Below are 19,856 nucleotides of genomic sequence, written 5' to 3'. Positions count from 1 at the left end.
AGATATTAAGTTCCTTAATGGCAGGTATTGTCTTTTGCCTCTGTTGCAATATTTATTAAAGTGTCTAAAAACAGTAGTTTCTTAATAAATGTTTATTGATTGACTGATAAAAGAAAGATGTCAAAATGATAGATAAAATAAATGGATGGAGAGATAGAATCACTAACCCTCCTCCTCAATGGATTAACTTCCATTACTACTTATATTTTGTGACATCTCTATATTAGAGAGTTTTTTGATATACTGAGAATTAGTGATTTGTCTATCATGAGAGAGCTGATATATTTCAGAGATAGGATCTTAACATAAATTATCCTGACTCCAATTCCAACCGTCCATCCACTACCTCATTTTGTTTTCAGAACAATAATACTAGCAGTAACAAAAGCAACTTATTAACATATTTTACTTAACATTGAAATGTCAAACAGCTTAACTCATGCCTTAGATTTAGATTTATAATGCTATAACTAAATTTATTGCAGTCAATCATGCATGTTATACATCCCTTTTTCTGCATTGATTTTAACTATTTGTCCCAGAACCCTTGGCCTAACTTGAGACTTGGAAAGGCAATTAGGGAAGTGACATCTATCAAAACACTTGACAGTTTTCAGAGTCTGATTATTTTCCCTCAAAAAAGATGCCAAATTAATAGACAGTTTGGGTTTTCAGTTCATTCATACTTACAAGATCTCCCTTTTTTAAATTTCTGGAAGCTTCTGTAGCTTAAGTTCTAGAGGAAAACGAGTATATTTTGCAGATTAAAACATCACATTTATATAGCATTGTAACATATTTGTTGGTTTATAGACCCAATGTCGTCCAGGGAGAGTAACAAATCCACATAATGTCCCTGAGTGTGACATGTTGCTAATTGATGCCCTGAGTTTACCAACAGATGTGGAAAATCAAAAATACTTAAATGATTTCCCTGTGACTTCTCAGTTGTACAATAGATATTGAAGAGTGTGAATTATTATAGACATGGTCAGTACAAAGGCATATGCCACACACACAAACACACACACACACACACACACTACTACTACTTTAAATTTACAAGTGGAACACTAATCTATAAATATAATATTAACTTATTTAAATAGGCTCCATGTTCTACATTACAAAGTACATTGTAATGGAATAAAGATTTTAGAAAAATGATAATTGTGACTTGCTTACCAATAAATGTGTGTTTACATACACAAATGATGTATGATATATATCATAAATGATTTGTATGTATATATATATATATCTGCTTCATTTTTTAATTCTCATTACAGATATATTTTATAACTCCAGTTATTCTCTGTGTAGGCCTTGATCAATTCACACCTCCCCAGTGTCAATAGTGCCATCTGAAAGGCATTAAGAAGGGAAATCATTGACAACATTTAGTATTATGTATGTCAAAATAGTGATGTACTAAGGGTGAGAATTTTTCATTCTTCATATTTGTGGTTTATTTTGAGATATGAAATGATTTTTTCAAAGTACTTCTCTGTGTAATGTTATCATTGAAATTGACAGTGAATTTGGGTAGCATGAACCTGACATAAAACTTGAAGCAATAATTTATTGATAATAATCTGAAAATCCTTAGTTGCAATTTAATATCAGTTTGCTGTTGTGTGTAAATATACATATATTGCATGTGCATATATGTATAAGTATATCTACAATGAATTATTGTTCAATTAACATAACAATGTGTTTTTGCTTAACAAATTAAGAAGTCTCTAATTTTTGTTCCTCTCTAGAACAATTTTCAACTCTGTCACCCTTACTAACTTTTGCTGTTGTTTAGTCATTCAGTTGTGTCCCTTTGTAACCCTATGAACCATACTATGCCAAAGCTGTTTACAAGGTTCTCTTATTAAAGATCCTGAAGTGGTATGCCATTTACTTCTCCAGTGGACTAAGGCAAACAGAAGTCATAATTTTCCTCAGGTCACACAGGTAGTAAGGACCTGGGGTTTCATTTAAAATTCAGATCTCCCTAATGCTTTGCATTCAGCATCTAACTACCTGCCAACTCTACTACTACTGGGTTACTACCGGAAGTCTGGCTTTTAGACTTTGCAGGTACTACTCCATAAGTTACCGAGCAGAAGACATTAAATCGAGTTTCTGTTAGCCTTGTCAATGACCATTTAAAAATAATGAAAAGAACCTTAAAGGTCTTCTAGTCCAATATTCAAACCAAGATCAAATTTTAGGGTTGTAAAGAGCTTCAGAAGTCATTGAGTCTAACTAAAGCTAAGGGACATTTGTTGACTCATCCAATGTAAAAGAGGAAGTAAGCCATGAACTCATGGGTGATGCTCTTTCCATGGCATTGTATAGTTTCCTCAAGCTCTAATCCTTTTTATGACATGCTGAGATATGGTCATTCAGTTTATAATTTAAAGATTACTGGCAATAGAGACAATTCCAATTTGGGATTTACTCTAGTTGATAAAAAGTATTGTAATGTAAAATATAATGTAAGTTATACTTAATTTGGAATAAAGGGACCTACTCTACAATCATGTGTTTTCTATTTTTCCCCCTATAGGCTTTTGGTCATGTGACAACTTCTCTGAGGTTCATTTTATCATCTATAGAATAAGGGATTTGGACTTCATTATTTCCAAGTTCTCTTTAATGTTTAAACCTATGATTCTATAATATGCTCAGTCTTCAGTATATGAAAAAAGAAATTCTCCTTCCTTAAAGGACCTTAAACTTAGTAAAAAAATACAAACAAAATATGAAGATGAGATTAATAATAATACAAATTTGGATACATTAAATGTTGAATGATAGTATAAATAATTATTTACCAAACTACATAATGGGAGTAGAAATTAAGAGGGAACATTTAAATGCTAGCAATATCCCCTTTAAAAGATACATCATGAAGATAGAGAGCTTATTTCAGATGTAAGAAGAACAAAGATCAAATGCCATTTCCTACAAATATGGGCTACATGAGTCTCAGAAGATGATTTAAGTCCTCAGAGGCATGGTTGAGAGGTTTTCAGAAAGTGGTAGGGGGCTCCTCAATATTAGATACCTACATTGATGAATTTATGCCTGATTTTTTAAAAAAGTGTTAATCATAATATAGATAGAAGTTCCTAACATTTTTTTTGTGTGTGTGCTATAGACCCCTTTAATAGTCTAATGAAGATCATGGGTGGTTTCTCAGAATAAGGTTTTTGAGTACATAAAAGAATATAAATAACTGAAGAGTTGAATGATTATATTAAAGAACAATTATCAAAATTTCAAAGACATATGGTTCAGAATTGAAGAGAGGGAACATCATCTTGTGTCCAGAATAATGAATACTAAATTTGGAGTTAGGAAAACCCGGGTTCACAACTATTCTCTTATCCTTACCAGATCCTGGGCAAGTCACTTCACTTCTAAGTATTATATGACTGCTTAGGACTTAAAAATGTTCAAATGGATTTCATTATGGTTTGGTAAAAGTACTTCACTATATTAATGAAAGTAATGAATTCATAAATCTTAAAGCCACATAGCAAAATACCACATTAAATTAAATAATGTATGTTTAAATACATTTAGTTTCCTTCATTTTACTTAAACCTTTCCCTTTCTACTAATTATATCACTTAGGAGGTAGTTCATAACCCCAGGTTTTGTCAATTAATATTTATTAATTTATTCAATAATTTTCAAGGTAAATGTTGGAAGGTCATGTTATATATAAATTAATATTAAAGGAGGTTAGAAGAAGAAATGATCATCAAATACTAAGGATATTAATGGTAGTTGTGTAGAAGATAAACATAAAGGACTACAAAGAAGGATAGTATATATAGAGAGAACAGACAGGGAATTCCAGGAAAAAAAGTAGAGCCTGAGAGAAATTATAAGTAAGGGCTTGGCATATACATAGAACAACAAGTTGATTTGTTTGACTAATGAAGAAATTTAGCCTATAAGTTAAGGAAGAAGAATAAGAACCAGAGTAAGGTAACTACTGAATGTTAAGCCAGAAATTTAGATTTTCTCATAAAACACTTGGGACTCATAATTCATGCAGTTTGTGTGTTGAAAGATTCATTTGTTAATTGTGTATTTAATATGAGAAGGAAGAAAGGTTACAGATATATAGACTACTTTGTAGATTTATAAGAAAATTTTTAATTATTGATAATAGCTAATAGGCAATAAAGAACACTTCTGAGATAATTATGGAGGACAGAACATTGTTATAATTGATATTACCAAATAAGAGTATGAGATAAAGCTATGTTTTGTAACTGGGGAAATAATATAATTGATATACCAGGAAATTCAGATATAATTTTTAGAACTAAAGGTATTTGGATTTTCTCTATTACTAAACACTAAAGATAAGAGAAAGACACAATAGAAGAAGTATAGTATTTAGAGGCTTAAGAGCTAGGCCCAAATCTTCCTCTACCATATAATTCCTCTGTGAGCTTATTATAATATTTAACCTCAGTTGATTTTAATTTTATCATGTGTAAAATAAAGGTTGTGACCCTGAGCCACCTTCTTCACTCTGAAATGGCTTTTCTACTATTCTATCCCTTCTGGGATCCCTATCCCATTACCTGCTACCCACTGGCCAACTGGGTCCTCAGATTGTGCCCAACTACTTTTCCATCATGTTTCTAGGGACAACTTTGATGGGTAAGGGTTTCCAGTACTGTCATTGGCAATCTCCTACTATGTTGACTTTCTAGGTGATAATAATTAATTAGTATTAGATAAATGGCTTTTAGTTTAGCATATCAATAAACAAGTTATAAATAAAGAATAATCAGAATAATATCTCTCCAAAAGTCTCAGACAATTTTTTCCACCCTTACCTTATGACTTTGGTTACAACTTTGAAAATATATTTGATAAAGAGATGATTCATAGCTCCTGGTATCTGGAAGTCTATTTCTCCTTTTAGGGAGATAGAAATAGCTCAATCCTAGGTCATAAGATTGGAGGTCCTGAAGTCCAAGCCCTAAAACTGTCATTTCTTCATACTGGTATAAGGAAGAGAGAATAAGAACCAGTTTGCAGAGACATGAGACTAATAGGGAGAGAATTCTAGAATGGTAAAGAAAGGGAGAGATAGTTAACTGAGGTTTAAGGGTCTTTCTCTGATTTAACCTGGCGGGACAGGTTACTTTTCCTTAGTGAGTGATACTACCCTGAATTTCCTATCTTGTCTTTCTGTCCAGCTACCTTGCTGTTCTGCTACCCATTTGCCCTGCTTGTTTTACTGATCTGTTTTATCTACTGCAGTGCCTGGTGATCCTGAACCATCTGGTATCTGAGTATGAGACTAGGCCTGGGTACTTTCAGATCTCAGACCTTTCTTGGGTCCTATCAGGGTTACACAGACAATTTTCTTAAAAACAGCTAAAGGTGATTGAGTTTCGCTTAGCCATGATCAGGGAGTGAGAATTTAGGCAGTGAGGAGAGGATTAGAGTAGGAAAAATCACTCTGAAGAAATCTCTATGAAGAGATATTTGATCTTATGGCATTAGAAAACTGGCTTTAGGTTATCTCATACTTTTCAACCTTATTCTTTTTTATTAAAACCTACCTTCCCATTTCCTTCAGTGGTCTGTGTGTGTCATTTTAGAGTCAGACTCTGCCTGCACTGGGCTCTGTTGACTTTCCCAAACCTGTTATCTTTTGATACTGGCCCAAACATATACATATGGTCCCATTCCCTAAATCACCCTACTAATAATACATTTGGTTTGTCTTTGACTCCCTATAAAAACATCCAGATATACTTTTACCAATACCAGTGGGAATTCTAAATTTTCCAACCTTTTGAGATTCATCATACTATTTTCTAACTAAAACCTGTGCGGAGGGAAGAGAGTAAATTATTCATTCTGTTCTTACATCTTTCCCAACGTCTCCAAATGATCCATAAATAGCTTTTCTCTTTATTATGATCCAAAAGCTTAACTTTGAAATTAATTGTTGGAATCTCTTATTGGAATATCCATCTTTCACATACACATAGTGTGACAAGGAAATCACTTTAAAAGACTGATATATATTAATTTAAGGTCGCCAAGGAATTCAGCTATGTAATTCCTAAATGAAAACTCAAGTCAGCAGTCAACCTTTTATGGAGTTTAATTACAAACAGGAGGAAGAAAGGTATTAGAGAGAGAGAGAGAGAGAGAGAGAGAGAGAGAGAGAGAGAGAGAGAAGAGAGAGAGAGAGAGAAGGGAATAGGGCTTAAATACCCCCTTCTGTTTAGGCTGGGCCAAAAGGCCCAAGCCCTTAGATAGCTGGGGCAAAGAAAGGAGATCAGTCCCTATTACTCACGTGACCAAAATGGAGAAACAGTCTCAGGGGCCTCCAACTCCAGCTTCCTTCAGAGCAAGCCTCTCAGAGCACCTCTCCAACCACTCAGAGCCAAAACTCTCCAACCAACCCCCCTCAGTCCTCAGACCCCTCTATCTTTAAGGAAACCATCCAAGTTCCCTCCCCTCAATTCTCACATCTACCAATCACTGTCCATGTCTTCCCTGTGCCAATGGTGGCTCTAGCTTAACCCAGGACTGCCCAGAGGTCTGTGGCTTTGCACATGTCTGTTGAAGGTCATATTCTCAAATAATTAAATCTTGATCTATGCTACAGCCCTTCCTAAATCCTGTTACCTTGAGTCGGGTAGAGATTCAAATAATTAAATTTTGATCTATGCTGCAGTCCTTCCTAAATCCTGTTAGGACTGAGTGGGGTGGAAATTGTATTTTCCAAGACCTGGTTCTGTCATTCCAAGTATCTCTATTGTATCAATTCTAAAATCAATCATGACTCAAAGAAATTCCCAAAAGGTTTCTGTCCTAAAGTAATCTTAAGAAGGGAGGAGGAGGAACCTCCCATGCCAATGGGGTTCACATTCCAATAGACTATCAGTAAGAAATTTTCCAAGTATGAAATTTCCCAATGGTGAAATTTCCACATTTATAAGTCTAAGAATTTTTAAGGTTTACAATAGGCAGAGATATGTATAATTCTTTCCATCAATCCCAATATATTTGTCATCTGATATTTATACCATAACTCAAAGTATTTCATTTCCTCTCCATTTGATTAAGTAGATTATTCAAACTTATATTATGAGTTGGATTGATTTCTTCAACAGAGTTGCTTGGGAATCATTCAAATCTAGTTAATAAATTTGATTGATTTTATATTTCATTTAAAGAGTTCTTACTTGATAAAGGTATATGGTTATATAACTTTATATTAATTATAATTGGAGATATGAAATCTTATAACTGAATGACTTTAAGATCCATTTGTACATTTCAAATATATTCTTTTGAACTTCCTTTGAAGGAAATTAACCTTACTTATAAATTCAATTTTTTATTCAGATAATCCCACCAGATTGGCATGCATTTTGTACTAAAGGTTTAGTAAGAAGGAAAAAAAAAATATTACAGATCAAAGTAAAAGAAAATATAAAGTTGTGTCATTATTGCTAAAACAAACTGTACATTTACACATATAATAAGCACCATGTGATTTTCTTATGCAAAATTAGCAGTGAGATGGCTAGAAGAGTATAAATTGAAGTGAGAACATAGCCATCCAACTGAATGAAAGGAACTCCCACAGATCCCATTACACTCTCAGTTCAAGGATTTCTGCATGAAGGACCATTGGAGATATACATGGCCACTGGTCTCCTTTTATTTTAGTCACAAAAGGTAAGTTAGGCTCATAAAAAAGGTAGATGGCAGCTTTTAAAAAACAAAACAAAACAAAAAGTAACAGCTTGTTTGCAGTGGTTTCTCCAGAGCTAACAAAATAGTTCCTTCCAAAATATTGCTTGAAGCTATTTATGTTACCACTGTCTTATTTGTCACAGTAAAGTGAATATACTTATGATATTCTAGACCATAAAGTGGTGACCCTTTCTCTTTGACCTCTTTCTCAACTCTAGTCAACAGTGAAGATATGAAAACACAGCATTTTCCATCTGACATCTTTTGTTTCTAATGTTAAGAGTAAAATCAAACTGCTCTGGGCAAAAGATTAAATGACAAATGTCAAGTCTGCATGTTTAAGTCCAGAGTCAACCTCATGCACCAGCCAAATGGGCATCCCATATAGAACAATATAAGTATAAAGATTTGGAAAATATGAGATGTCAAAGCTGTAGTAAGACCTGATTGCAAATACTACTTTCATAATAGTTAGTGCTTGGGTAACTATGGACATTTGGTGTTATAAAAAAATTCTGATTTGTATGAAAAAATCATCAATGTGTACTGTTTTTATCCTGGCTAAATCTCATATAGAAAAAGGAGCACTTGTTTTACAATCAAAATAGTTAGATTTATTTATCAGACTGATCTTGCATGATATTTTTTACATTCCTTAACTTTGGTTTCCTTATTTGTGAAAAGGACATCCTGGTACTTAATGTTGCTACTTCAAAGGGTTTTTGTTGGTCTTATGTGACAAATTTTATGTGCAAGTGCCTTATAAAGCTTAAAACATTACACAAATATAAATTTCTAGTATTTCTATCTGTCCTATTGAAAATCTTATAGAGTGACAGGTTTTTTCTCTATATTTCTCTAGATCTTTTCAATTATCTTTGTTTCTGGATCTTTCTGATTCTCAGACTCTTTCATTCCCAAATCTCTCCTGCCAGGGAAGAGAAAATTGCATATTCAAACAAGAAAAGAAAGCAATAATAATAGCCAATCCACTACTAATTCAGTACAAATATAAAGGCATTCATTTCATGTGCTGGTACCATGATGGCATCTCAAATTCTTACTGTATTAGGGAATTTTGTTGTTGTTGCTCAGTATTTTTTCAGTTATACCCTACTTTTTACTACCTTAGTTGGGGCTTTCTTGGCAAAGATATTTGGGTGGTTTGTCATCTAGTCCATTTTAAAGATGAAAAAAACTGAGGCAAATAGGGTTAAGTGGCTTGCCCAGAGTTACACAGTTAGTGAGTATCTCAGGTTAGATTTGAATTTCAGAAAGATTAGTCTTTCTGACTGCAGTCCTGACACTATCCACTGTAACATCTAGCTGCCCTTACAGAATTTTAGCATCAGCTAAACTCTATTTGTATATTCTAAGATACTGTCCTCAGTTACATAAGATATTAACTTTTGTGTGGCTGGGAATAGTGTATTCATTTAATTTGGCCTCACTTTTCTTCTCTGAAAGGAAATGAGAAAGTTGATTTAAATAAACTCCAGATTCTTTTTCATCTATTATACACTCTTTGACTTTAAATCCTAGAAAAGGAAGCCCCTTCTATTTCATTTTTACATCATAAATATTATAAACATAACATAGTTTTCTTTAATTATTTCTAGAACAAATTGCTTTATGTAAATATCTTGAAATTGTATTTATATTTTAAGGCAGTTGGAAGCCTAAGAAGCTTATTTCTACCAATTTATAAATAATCTGGGCAGGCTGGAGGTTGGAGGAGGGGATAAACAATAGTGTCTTTCATTTGAATTCTAATTTGGAGAAAATCTTTTGAATTTTTCAATCCAAGACAGATATTTTTCTGGAACAACAAGAGAACTAAAAAACAGAACAACAATAAACTCCAGAAAGAAAGAATGTAAGGTAAAAATTTAATCTTAACCTGGAAGAGCATTGTTTCATAGTAGTTCTTCTGAAAAAAGATATGTGGGTTTTATTGGATTATAAAAAAATAAATTATAATATTACAGAAAAACAAAACAAAATAAAAATAGCTAATTTAGGCTGTATTAATATATATTGTCTTAAATTCATTTGATTGATTTGTTATTCATATTCCATACATTATTTCAAAGTCATTGGAGCCTATAAGGATAATTTTTGACTCTTTTAACCAGTAGGTTACTGATATAATTTCTTTTCTTGGTTGCTATTCTATTTTTATGATTATATTATTATCGTGAATACTGTTGAGTATATTTATGAATTGTCCTTTTTTATTCTCCTTTTATATTTTATAGCACCAATATTTTGAGTAGCCTAGCCATCCTCATTGGTTTGACAGTGTAAACCTCAAAATTCCTTAGACTTATAAATGTTGGAAATTTCACCATTGGGATATTTCATACTTGGAAAATTTCTTACTGATAGTCTATTGGAATGGGAACCCCATTGGCATGGGAGGTTCCTTCTCTTCCCTTCTTCAGATTACTTTAGGACAGAAATCTTTTGCTGAACAATGGAAAGGACTTTGACCTATGCTTAAGCATAGAACAGGAATTTCTTTGAATCATGATTGATTTTAGAATTGATACAATGGAGATACTTAGAATAAATCTCCACCCTATTCAGTCCTAACAGGATTGAGTAAGGGCTGCAGCATAGATCAAAATTTAATTATTTGAATCTCTACCCTACTCAGGTTAACAGGATTTAGAAAGGGCTGTAGCAAAGGAGTAAAGATTTAATCATTTGAAAATATGACCTTCAACAGACATGTGCAAAAGCCAGAAACCTCTGGGCGGTCCTGGGTTAAGCTAGAGCCTCCATTGGCACAGGGAAATTGATGAACAGTGATTGGTAGATGGGAGAAGTGAGAGGAACTTGGATGGTTTCCTTAAAGATAGGAGGGTCTGGAGACTGGAGGAGGGTTGAGGAGTTTGGTCAGGGTGATTGCGGTGGACTCGGAGAAGCTTGCGCTGAAGGAAGCTGAAGGTGGGGGCCTCTGAGACTGTTTCTCCATTTTGGTCATGTGAGTGATAGGGACTGATCTCTTTTCTTTGCCCCAGCTATCTAAGGGCTTGGGCCTTTTGGCCCAGCCTAAACAGAAGGGGTATTTAAGCCCTATTCCCTTCTCTCCCTTTATCTCTCTCTCTATCTCTAATTCCTTTCTTGCTCCTATTGTAATTAAACTCCAAAAAAGGCTGATGGCTGACTTGAGTTTTTCATTTAGGAATTACATAGCTGAATTCCTTGGCGACCTTAAATTAATATATATCAGTCTTTTAAAGTGATTCCCTTGTCACAACGGTCAGACATGTCTGTCATCATCTTCTTACTCTATTCTTCCCTTTTTCTATATCTTATATTCTTTCCATGAATACATATGCTCTTTGAGGGAAGAGATTTTGTTTTGTTTTTTACCTTTCTTTTTCCTAGGTGTTTAGTATAAAGACTGGCATATAACATATACTAAATCCTTATTGATTGATTCTCTAAAACCCCACTTCCTATCTGTACCTCCTTTGAACACTTTTACTCTTCCATTAAATCTTTCAATTTCATTTTCAGGTTTTCAAATTTTCTAACCTCCAAATTTAGTGGCCTTTTAAAAACTGTCCTCTTCTTTGTCCTTTTTATAATATTGGCAGTATTCATCACCCAACATTAATTATAGGGTAACATGGGTTGGGTAAGATGTAATGGAGTTAGGGAAAAATACCAGATTTCAATGCAGTGAGACATTCAATCCAATGAGACATACATTTTCAGAATCAGATGAGGTAAATTGAGTGTGGTAATGGAAGCTCTTACATTAGGGTTCTATGAAATCTTGTGACATTCAGCTTTATTTATCTTTTACCTCTTTAAGCCAAATATTCTATATTCATGAAACACTAAGTACTATGATGTTTTTCAATATGTTTAATTTCTATACATTACTTTTAATTCTATCTACTAGGACCATGGATACAAATCACACTTTCTCAAGACAAACCTCCAAATATTTGAAGATAGCCACTAAATTGAAGAGAAAGATAATTTCCTCTCCTCACCAAGCTAATCTTGCCAAAATGCTTCAAGATGTCCATGTGGAGCATGAATTTCAAATACACTGACCATCTAAGTTAACTGTCTCTACATGTACTATGTAGATTTTCAATGTTTGTCCAAAATATAGTCTTCAGAATTTAATACAAAATTATTAAAGTTACAGGAAAGTGATAATATATGAAAATAGAGAAAAAGAAAATTCCAATGTGATTAAAGATTTTTAGTCATTATCACATTTTCCTAAAGAGTAGAATGACAAAAATAACAAATCAAATGCTTTATTATCTTCAGAGATATCTAAATTTCTTAATTTACCTAGTAAATGAATTTTGCTTGTGAGTTGGATGTCAAAGCAACAGAGAAAATGGAAAAGATAAAAACAGACATTTTAATGCACTATGCCATATTTTAAGATTTAGAGATATCATCAGTTATTTTCCTTAGTTTTTGATATGACTCTCATAAATCCATGTCTGAAACACTAATATTCTTCAGGAAGAAATTGGATGTAACCTGATGAGGTCACATAATTTACTCATTTCTAAGTCAAATCATCTTATTTTTTTCCTTACAGTGAGATTTTTTTCATATAAGTGAAGGCTTATGGAAGGGGGAATGAATGAAAATTAGTATGTTCTTTAGATATATTCCTTAGGCAGTGATTTTCCTATTTGCAGAGTATTTATTTTATGTTTTGATATTTCATAATGATAGCTACCAGGCTAGAAGGAAAAAAAAATTATTTGATTTCCCATTTCTATGAATACAGCAAAAATATATTTAGGAAAAGGACAATAGAAACTATTAAGTGAAATGACTGAGTTTTTCAAAATGTTTATAGTTTATACATTTTAATCCCAATATAGTCAAGAATTTCATTTATCAAGAATTTGAAAGTTCACCTATTCCAAGTAATCTCTTCATATCTTTACCATGGTCCAAAAAGTTATGTCCAAATTTCTGGTATTAAGAATTTCTAAATTCAGCCAGTTAGGGCACAATATGAGATACATTCAGTTTGTATATAGATTCATATAAAATGATTCTAAAGTTTTGTGAGAGCTTGCTAGATCATATGCTTCATTTATAGCCTTCAGGAAACTACATTCATTTTCATAATATAAAAATAACAACAATCAAAAGTGACTTTTGTTAACATAGATAGTTTTTATATGATACATTAAATTAATCATTAACACATATTTCTCTTATGATTCATTCATTTACCAGAATTGAAGACTGAATAAATAACTTTTGTATTTTGCAAGAGAATGGAACATGCTAATCATATAATAAAGCCTTATTGATTGCATATTGATTAATTCTAGGAGACAAGAATGGATTATCAAGGGAAGTGGTAGACTATAAATTCCTAGTAGTCTTCATAGATGAAGTGAGACTTGTCTAATATAATCCTTCTTAAAAAGGGTAGTTTCATTATTACATCAAAGTTAATTAATTCTATTGTTTGCCTTTATTAAAATGTGGTGTTGATTTTTATCATTTAATATTTAATAAAAAGTTTTATTAATGTGCAAGGATTCTATGGATTGTTATTATTTTAACTCTTATGTTGCGTATATGTATGTCATGTCTTATAATATATCTATATTATGCACACCTGTTAATTTATTAACTTCAGGGGCAGCAAGATGGTGTGGTAGAGGCTATATCCTTGGAATCAGATATTTGCTAGCTGTGTAGCCTGGGACAAATCAATTAACCACTATTAATCTCAGTTTCCTCAACTGAAAAATGGAGAAAATAACCCATTATTATTGTGAGAATAAAAGTAAGATATTTATAAAGCATTTTGCAAATCGTAAAGCATTATACAAATGCTTGCTATTGTTATAATTATTATAACATTAACATATTAATAATAATAATCTAGCTTTAGTAGAATCACTAGACCAAGAAGCATCTTCTTTCCCTGTAATAATTCCATTTTTATTTAGTTCTATGGAGAACATACTCAACTGAAAAGAGAAGAAATAAATTTTGAGTGCTGTGATGCTATAAGTTAATAATTATCTATCTTTCTTTCCATCTCTCTTTATTCTGTGTCTCTATATGCATGTATGTAACCCTCAACCTCAGAGTTCTCATCTAAGTCATCTCCCCATTTTTAATATCATATATATATATATATATATGTATATATATATATATAATACACACACACCTATATATCCACTATTCATCCTCATCTTTGGGCAATCTTACTATTTATTCATAAATGTTAAAGGCCTTCTGTGTGATCATATTAGAAGCTAAAATATTTTGTATTATGATAATACAAATGGAGGTAGGAAGAGAAACAAATAGCCTAGAACTCACAGATAGTCAAGGTCACTAAATAGATTCCATCCATGATCATAGAATTATATCAGGATAATCATAGAATCTTAGGGTTATTATTTTGAACTGGAAAGCACTTTATAAGCCAACTAGTCCAAACTACTTATTTTACAAAAAAAAAAAAAAATCAAGTGACTTGTCCAGTGTTAAACTGGGAGACACAGTTAGGATTCAATCTCACATTTCCAAATTCAATGATCTTTTCAGTATGCTAAAGAATTGTCTTAGGATCAGAAGCTTCCAGACTGGTAAAAATTATTCTACTGAGTCTTCTCAGTATATCCTCTTCCTAATGAATAGTTCTTAGCAATTTGCACATTATAACCTATCTGTCTCTTCCCCTCTACCCAATATATCATATTTCTTGCCTCACATGGTTTGATAGCATAGGAAAAATAAGTCTGGTATTTAGTCCCAAAGAAAAGGTCAGAGTATATATACTGAATAATCTGTAAAGCATGGGGAAAAAAGGAAAGTCTAAACCCAATTCTTGCAGAAATATCACTTGGAAAATTCTTGTTGAATATACACAGCTCTTACTTGCTAATATCAAATTTACTTAGCACCAGAGAATTCAGAACAAGTTAAAAAACTTAATATAGTAATGATAATTGTCATTAGCTATATATTTTAGTTTAACAAAGCAACAAAGTTGCATAATAAAAGTAATGATAACAATAACTTAAGAATGTCAAAATAATCAAAAGCGTAAGCTGTTTTTCTTTTGTATTTCTTGGAAGAAATCTTAAAATCTTATCTGATACAAAAGTATCATCTTAACATGAAAAATTGCTTTTATTCAGCTTGTAAGGGGTAACAAGTTCTGTATAAAAATGATGGATTTCCACCTGGGGACGATTCACATAAATGCATGATTTTTCTTTTTTTGCAGTGGGTGAAATTGTTTCATTTTTACCATGAAATTATGTGGTGCCTGCAGGAAATGGCAATTTCATTCAGGATTAAATCTGTGAGTATGTACAAAAATATAATTTTTTCCATGTGAATACTCATAGAATAAAAATTGCTAGTTATGGACAGATTCCTGCACAAGACTGTTAAAAATCAGTGTGACATGCCTCAACAGGCAGGGGAGTTAAAGTAATATGTAATACCTGTTTCAGAAGAAATAATATAATTTTAAAAACTCTCTTCTTTGCTCCTGTTTTGAAAAGATTGAGTGAAATTTTACAAAGATCATAATAAGGATCTGAGGAAAATAGTGTTTTTGCTCAGTACACTAAAATATTTTAAAATAAAATGTTCCTTTGAATTTGTCACTCATTTAATAAAATGTTTCAATGTGGAACTATCAATAATTTTAGAAAAAAATTTTTACATCAAATTATTTTCATCACTAGTTTTTCTCACAAGATATGAATCATTTATTGACCAATAATGTATTCTCTTGACCAGATCTTTAATGATTTACTTCTAACTAAAAAAGATAAGAAACATGCATTTTTAAGTAATTTTTACCTTACATCTTAAGATAAATACTATGTAGAAAGAAAATGGTAAGGGCTATGCAAAGGGGCTTAAGTGATTTGCTCAGGGTCACACAGTTAGGAAGTGTCTGAGCTTAGATAAGAACTGAGTACCTCCTATGTCCAGGCCTGGCTCTCTGTTCATTGAGCAATCTAGCTTCCCTCGAGAAACATGTATTTTCAAATGGGAATGTCTTAAATGACACTATTTTTATCATGTTCCAAAGTGATTTTCTACTTGACAAAGTAAATAAAGCAAGAAAGATCCATTTAATTTATTGGGACTCATAAAGCACAGTAATGTTTTATAGTGGTCTGAAAAATGTTTCACAGGAGAAAGCTAAAACATGTTAGGAGACTCTAAACAAGAATATGGTTACCTCCAATGTAAAATGAATGAAAATATCCCTATCTTCTCCTCCTTTAAATAATTCTGAACTCATTATTAAATAAAATAAGAATTTTTATTGTAAAATAAAGCAGTAAAAAAGAGGATTATACATAAAATTGAGACTGTCTGGTATATTCAATTTCCTTTTGCTTTTTAAATTGATATTTTTTTTACTAATTACACATAAAATAATTTTAACATTCTGTTAAATATTTTGAGTTCCAAATTTTGTCCTTCCATCCCACATTCCCTCCATCACTCATTGTTTTTCACTCTTCCCTCTTCATTGACACAGTAAGCAAACTGATATCAATTTCATATTTAAAATAATTTTCCATGTTAGTTATATTGTGAAAGAGATCTCAAGCCAAAAAAAAAAAAAGAAGAAAGTGAAATGTATTTTGATCTACATTCAGACTCTATCAATTCTTTTTCTGGAGGTAGATGACATTTTTCATCATTAGCATATGAAATTTTCTTGGATAATTATATTGGAGCTCAGTCATTCACAGTTGTTAATCAAAAAATATTACTATTACTGTATACAATGTTCTTCTGGTTCTGTTCACTTCACACGGCATCATTTGACGTACTGTATCAGTCTCTGGTTGTTGTTTTTCCTCAAATCATTAAGCTCATCATTTCTTATAGCATAATTGTATTTCATTATAATCATATACCACAATTTGTTAGGGCATTCCTCAATTGCTGGACTTCCACTCAATTTCTAATTCTTTGCTATCACAAAAAGAGATGAAATATTTTTGGAACAAAAGGTCTTTTCCTCCTTTATTTCTTTGGGATGCAAACTTGGTAGTGGTATTGCTAGATTGAGGGCTTTGTATAGTTTTATGAATCTTTGGGAAGAGTTCCAAATTGCTTTTCAGAAAGGGTACATTAGTTTATGGTTCCACCAATAGTTTATCAGGGTCCCAGTTTTCCCATACCCCCTCCAAAATTTGTTTTTCTTCTTTGTCATATTAGTCAGTCTGATAGGCATGATGTGGTATATCAGATTGTTTTAATTTGTTTCTCTAATAGGTAAAATTATTTAGAACATTTAGTCACAACTAAAGATATCTTTGATTTCTTCATCTTTAACTTGCTTCTTCATATCCTTTGACCATTTATCATTGGAGAATGAATTATGTTTTTTTTTTGAAAATTTGACTCAGTTCATTATATATCTGAGAAATGAGAACTTTATTAGAGGTACTTGCTATGAAAAGTACTCTTAGCTTTCTGATGTTCTTCTCCTTTTTGACTATATTGGTGGTGTTTGTACAAAAATGTAAAATTTTATATAATCAAAATTATCCATTTTACATCTTATAATCTTCTCTTTCTCTTATTTGCTCATACATTCTTCCCTTATTCATATAACATACCCATTTTGACTTTATCTTGGTTTAGGATGTGAGATGTAGGTCTATAACCAGACTCTGCCATACTCTTTTCCAATTTTCCCAATAGTTTGCATCAAATAGTGAGTTCTTGGATTTTTTAATATAATATTTTATTTAGTTATATTTATATTTATTTATTCATTTTATATATTAAGTATATAATATATATATATATAATTTGGAGAGAAGAGAATTTTCTGTATGTATGTATACATATTTTTCATATATACATACAGAGAGAGAAAGACAAAGATAGGGAGCAGCATAAAGAGATAATCAGAAAGAACACTTATGCAAGTTCCTCCACTCTCACTAGTTAATTTAATGGTGTCTTCACTGGTCTCAATTGATAGTAATTGCTGAAAAGAGTTCAGAAGAAAGATGTTTCAAGGTGAACGACTTGCATAGTCTTTCCAGTTTTAAAGACAGGCAGCAAGTGATAGAGACTATATAAAAAAAACTTTATGGTAAGCAACAAGACTCAATGTCTGGCATATTCAGTATGTTTAGGCCAATCTGTTCTTATACCTGTATGACTAGGAAACTAAACTAACTTCTTTATAAAATAAAGAGATAAAATTAGAAGAATTCTAAGATAACTTTTGGATCTAAATTATACGATTGTAAGTTTTATTTCTTAATTTTTCTCTAAGTGGAGGGAGTGGCAGAGAAGAACCAGAGTTTGATGTCTACTTAGGTTTGATGCCAAGGAACTAAATTTGATTAAATATAAATAAATTCCTTCTATTCCTTATCATATTTTTGTTTTATCAATTTGTGATTTAATGGAAATAAAATCCATTTTTCTGGTAAGGATTTTCAAAATGACTACAAATCATTGTGTATAGTCAAAAATTCTAAAATTATCAAATAGGTCATGCCAATCATTTTTTAAATGTCTTTTCCGTACTTAGAATACACAGCTACAGAGTTTCTAGAGCTTATTCAAAACAAAAAATTAAATCCTCAAAATACTCAATGTTTATCATAAAAGTAATTTGATAAAGGTAGATAGAGTTAGAGTCCAATCTTAAGGAATAAGCTATTTTTTCTCAAGGATATTTAGTCAGTCAAATTCAATATGTCATCCTTTTCTGAAATAATAGACTTGATTTGAGAAGGAAAAATGACACATTATAACTGCTTGGCCTCTATTTGGAAATATAATATCAATTTATTTTACATTTAACGTCAAATGCATTTTATGTGATATAGACATGATCTATTTAGAGAAGTAATTATTAACTCCAAATGGATATTAGAACAATGAAATCTCTATTAAAACATTTTTATTCAGTCTTTCTTTTATTTTCCTTATATAGACAATGAGATTATATGAAAAAAAAAACAGCTAGAGATTAATGACACCATATGTTTCTCCCATATAGACAAGATTATTGTGTTCAATATTTTCATTAAAAAAATTTCCATTAGCTACATGCAAAATTGAGCAAAGTTCATTCATTCTAAGGTGTAAACTAAAACAATAAATTAAATCTCAGATTAGTAAATTTTCAAAAGCTTTGCTATAGCCACTTTAATTAATGGGGGAAAGTGAACATCTGATAACAATAAAGGTGTTAGAAAAAGGCACATTTAAATATAGAAAACATTCTTGGTTTCTTGACAAGACTAATAATTCCACATCAGATTGAATATTTGTGATCAGTATTGGTGAACTATTTTTGATTTCACTGATAAGAGTAAACAGTGAGCTTTGAAGTGAATGGGACATTGAACCATAATTAATAGGAAAGCCATAATACAACTTGATCAGGAGAATCAGGTAGAATAGGATATTTATTGGTTTTTATGGAGATATGAATTAATGCTATTAATATCTTGAAAAGCCTATGACCTGTAAAATTGCTACTTATCTTTTTAAGCTAATTTTTAAAAAGCATGACCATTAATTTCAAAAATACTCACATTACTTGAAAAATAATAATAATGCTCATTGTTTTGCAATATTCATTACATGCATACATATACTACATGCAAAAGAAAACCTACAGAGAATTTCAAACAACTTATTTCAGCTTTAGACCAAAATTTATTTTCCTCATTGCCATCACCAACACCACAATAATTATCATCATCATCATCCATAGGTCAAAATACTAATCTAAACCCTAAAAGACAAAAAGTTTTCAAGGAGCATGAGTTAATATCGGAGATCAGAAATTGAGCAAGGAGAAAATTGGAATTTGTGCAGATAAGACATGATGAAGTCCAAACTTTGATAATAGTAACAACGAGAGGGGAAAGTATATATTCTGAAATCATCAGTGGAACGACAAAGATATTTTTTGTCACTTTTTAAGGATATTGTAGAAAATCTGCATTGGGATAAACAATTCTATTTCCTCATGATTACATTAAATTCATATTGTGCCAAATAGTCAGAGTTTTCATTAAGAGATCACTCCCCAGAACCAAACTGGA

Source organism: Monodelphis domestica, chromosome 8 (genome assembly GCF_027887165.1).
Source record: "Monodelphis domestica isolate mMonDom1 chromosome 8, mMonDom1.pri, whole genome shotgun sequence".
NCBI lineage: Eukaryota > Metazoa > Chordata > Mammalia > Didelphimorphia > Didelphidae > Monodelphis > Monodelphis domestica.
The sequence above is the reverse complement of the archived record's forward strand: the minus strand, read 5'-3'. Positions refer to the sequence as shown.